Here is a 4,707-nt window from a genome sequence, read left to right as displayed (position 1 = left end):
GATGAACCGGTGCCTCAGATAGAGTTCTATGAAGAGGTGAGTTCACCCTCATACAAGTGTCCCTATTATATGTAGTTATTAGACTTAAGTCATAACCACTGCAGCCTCCAACCATTGAAGCCCAACTCACTCTCAACCACCTCTCCCATTGTCACTGATGTCCCCCTCTGGTCATTTATTTCCCTTCCCTTAGTTACTGATATCCTCTCTCCTGGTCACTGGTGTTACCCACTGTAGCTTGACCACTGGTCACTCGCATGACGAAGGCGCGTGGGGATTGAAGATGGTTGTCCCGATTCCCTGTGGATGGATGGTTTGATAACGGGGTGTGAGCTACTCAGCCACACACGCGCGGGAGGGAGGGAGTGAGAGCGGTGTGTGTGTCGGGGGGGGGGGGTACACTACAGTCTACTACTCACCATGGCATCTCGACACCATCGTAATGGCATTGCTATGTAGTTAGGCTAGCCTTCATGTTCGTGCCGTATCACGTCGACGTTGATCGTGTGGTGCGGTCGGCGGCGGGACCGTCGGCCTGCGCGCATTCACTCATGGTTGTCTGGAGGCTGTCTAATCTGCCCCCCATCGTTTGTTTATATGTTTAGCAGCATCGTCTTAGAATAGCTAATTGGTGTTTAAAAGCTTGCTCTTCTAATTGTCGCTTAACATTGTTAGTTTATTTGCCTAAATTAAACATCACGCATTCAAGTCATCACTTAAATTGTCACCCAATTGTCACTGGAAATCTGATTAACGTGTTACGACTTTTTTGAGATTAAAATTTACGTGAAAAACTTATGATATAAGAACGAGAGAGCGAGAGAGAGAAACAGACAGACGGACGGACGGACGGACGGACAGACAGACAGGTGAACAAAAAATGGTAGTGTGACCTGGAAAGGTGGCGATTGACCTGGAAGAGGGGGTCGATTGGAATGAGGAAGGTAAACTGGTCAGTAGCATCACATACGCTCTACGCAGTAGCCGTACGGAGCACGTTGCCGAGAGCATACACTACGTACAACTAATCTCTGTAAATGCGCATTACAGCGAACATTTGAAGCTGCTGCCTGCTGCGCGTGCTGTTATGTAAATTAGTGGAAGTGGCAGCAGCGCATCTTCGCGTGTAAGCCTTTATGGGTATGCCGCCACCTGAGGCAGCCTCCGCGCGTGAGGCTGTACGCTACATGGTCCAGCGTTGGCAGCACTAGCTGCGGGGTGAAATGCCGCTACTGTGTGACGAGTGTAGCGGTTGGCTTCCACAGTAGAGTTAGCAACAGCAGCAGCATGTGATATCCTCCTTAATTTTGTACTATACCGTATACGTTCACGTGCTTTTCTTTTCGTACGTTCGATTTCGCTCTTTTTGTACGTTCAGCATCTTTCTAGCGGAGCCGACGCTTCGTAGTGTTAAAGTAAATGCGAGACTTTCTTCGTCCATCTCAGAGATTTGATTCAGGCTATAGTGCTTCTATCTTGATCACGGCTAATAGCATCTGTGGCTTCTATCCTGGTGGCAGAGCTTTCATAGAGCGTTCAGAGCTTCTGCGGGCCCGTGATGCGCTCCGTAATGGTAATCAGCAGCAGTGCATCGCGCGGAGGGGGCAGTGCTTGCATCACGTGTGTGTATCGCAGGGTAGTGGTGGTAGTGGGGGGGCCTGCTGTTTGCGGGGTATTGATCACGGTCAATCTAGAGGATCGATGGATGGATGGATGGATGCTAGAGGAGGAAGCTGCGGGAAGCTAGGCAGCTGGGTCAACCGCCGCTGCTGCTGCTCGTAATCAACGCCCTGCGGCCACATGGTGTACACGCACGCACGCACGCACGCACACGACGTACGTTGCCGCGCTGGTGGTTGCCGCGTTGGTGTGCTTAGCGTGGGCAGGTGCGACTCTGAAGGTGATGAGAATGCAGCTGCCAGCTGATCATCAGGGTGTCTGTGTGCGTGCGTGCGTGTGCGTGCGTGTCCGTGTATGTGCGCGTTTGTGCGTCACCGTATATATGTGTGTATTACAGTATATGTGTGTGTGTGTATGTGTTTGTGCGTGTGCGTGTATATGTGTGTTTGTGCGTGTGCGTGCGTGTGCGTGCGTGCGTGTGCGTGCGTGTGCGTGCGGAGCGCTCCTATGCGTCTGTGCTCGTTTGCGTGGCACACACCACGAGCACAGACAGACTCAGCTGCAGTGCCTCTGGTGAGTGCAGCAGCAGTGGTGAGGTGTGTGTGTGTGTGTGTGTGTGTGTGTGTGTGTGTGTGTGTGTGTGTGTGTGTCGTGTCGTGTGTGTGTCGTGCGTGCGTGTGTGTGTGTGTGTGTGTGTGTGTGTGTGTGTGTGTGTGTGTGTGTGTGTGTGTGTGTGTGTGTGTGTGTGTGTGGTGGTCGTTACACGTGATCAACACTACGGTCAGATACTCTGTGTCCGTGGTGCTGGTCGTTGCTTTGACCAGTTGGATCTCTGGACAGGTGAACGCTAAAGCAAAACAAGTGAACGTGTCGAAGAATTAGGAAGCCTTAGGAAGCGGAACAAGTGAACGTGTCGGAAGTCAGAAAGCAGAAGATAACTACACACGTTGCACACATACACACACACACATATTATAGGNTGTGTGTGTGTGTGTGTGTGTGTGTGTGTGTGTGTGTGTGTGTGTGTGTGTGTGTCCGTGCGTGCGTGCGTGCGTGCGTGCGTGCGTGCGTGTGTGAACGTACACTAATCTACCAGGCTGTTCTATGTTTACCACTGGCACCTAATCAATACTAGCCTGATGTTGCACCGAATGCTTGCTCCAATGTATCGCAAGCCTGAATAGCCAGCCCGCTGTGCTCGCAAATATTAAGCCCTGTGCTCTTTATAACGCCAATGTTAATGGCATTGTACAATTAGTATACATTACACACGCGGTAGTTATAGCAGTATAGATATGTATATATCCGTGTAATAATGCGGTGGCATGCAAACTTGGGTTGCTTATGTCGCTAATAGACATGTGTAGATAGCTATAGATATCAGCAAGAGCTAATAATAAGGTATTATAATAATAATAAGGTATTATTAGCTCTTGATATCAGCAAGAGCAAATAAACACCTTTGGTGTTTATAAAGTTGTTTATTAGCTCTTGATATCAGGGGGTAAATTATCTACACCACTGATACACGCGCACACACACGCACCCCTTACCACACACACAGAGATAAAGAGAGACAGAGAGAGAAAGAGAGAGAGAGAGAGAGTGAGAGACGCGCACGCACGCACGCAGAAACACGCGCACACAAACATACGCACGCGTGCACGGTCGCACTCACACGCGCAAGCGCAGGAGAGAAAGTGCGCAAGAGAAATAGGCGATACAGGAGGACTGCGGGTGTGCGTGCGTGTGTGCGTGCGTGTGTGCGTGCGAGCGTGTGTGCGTGCGTGTGTGCGTGTGTGTGTGCGTGCGTGTGCGTGTGCGCGTGTGCGTGCTTCTATAGCGCGTCAGGATGAGGGTACAGATGGGGCGACAACACGTCAGATAGCGATTCGCACTGTCTGACATTTCATCAAGAGTCCATAATAGAACATTTCTATTATGGTCTCTTGATATCATACAATGAAATTCGTTATGAAGCGGTTGTAGCGATGCCATTACATACAACAACTCACATAACAGCGCGGAAGCATCGCGTGAAAATATAGCAGGGCGAATGTGAGAGTAGCGGGATCGATCGAACAAGAAAAGGGTACTTGTAAGTACTGGCTCTTATTCCTGCTGCAACGCTACACTACTCGCCTCCCCTTTTCACTCCCCACTCCACACACAGGTCTCGTCTCTCTCGTCTCGTGCTCGTCTCTCTCTGCTCTCGTCTCTCTCTCTCTGCGCCGCTCCTCCGCCTCCCGCTTGCCCCACGTTCCCCGCTCTCTCTCTCCCCGCTCTTCCCTTCTCTCCCCTCTCTCCTCCCCTCTCCTCCCTTCTCCGCGCTCTCCCCTCCCCTCTCGTCCTCCCGTCTCCCCGTGCTTCCTTCCTCGCTCTCCCTTCTCCGTGCTCTTTCCTCCCCTCTCCTCCTCCCTTATCCGTGCTCTTCCCTCCCCTCTCCTTCTTCTTTCTCCGCGCTCTTCCCTCCCCTCTCCGCGCTCTTCCCTCCTCTCCCCTCCTCCCTTCTCCGTGCTCTTCCCTCCCCTCTCCTCTTTTCTCCGTGCTCTTCCCTCCCCTCTCCTCCTCCTTTCTCCGCGCTCTTCCCTCTTCCCTCTCCTCCTCCCGTCTCCCCGTGCTTCCTTCCTCGGTCTCCCTTCTTTGTGCTCTTCCCGCCCCTCTCCTCCTCCCTTCTCCGCGCTCTTCCCTCCCCTCTCCTCCTTTCTCCGCGCTCTTNAGGCAGGCAGGCATGCAGGCAGGCAGGCAAGAAGGCAGACAAATATGCAGGCATATGCAGGCGTACAATTTCAGAATACTGAACCTCTTGGCTTTCCAATAAACGTCTGCGAAATCTAACGCGTTTTGATCGCAGCGCCATAGCTACGTTAGTCTGCACGCACGCACGCATAGTCGCATACACGCACGCACGCACGCACGCATGCGCACATGCAACGACGCACCTATCGCATGATTGTAGCGTAACAATATAAAGCGATGTTAATTTCTACGGACCGTTCTAAACGCTTTCGCGTCGATTTGCAATTACAAAAGCTGCGATAAAATGTCACAAAAGACTCGCGGCAATCGCAATCGTTCGCAACGAGG

This window comes from Priapulus caudatus, unplaced genomic scaffold, assembly GCF_000485595.1.
Source record: "Priapulus caudatus unplaced genomic scaffold, Priapulus_caudatus-5.0.1 Scaffold143, whole genome shotgun sequence".
Classification (NCBI taxonomy): domain Eukaryota; kingdom Metazoa; phylum Priapulida; class Priapulimorpha; order Priapulimorphida; family Priapulidae; genus Priapulus; species Priapulus caudatus.
The sequence above is the reverse complement of the archived record's forward strand: the minus strand, read 5'-3'. Positions refer to the sequence as shown.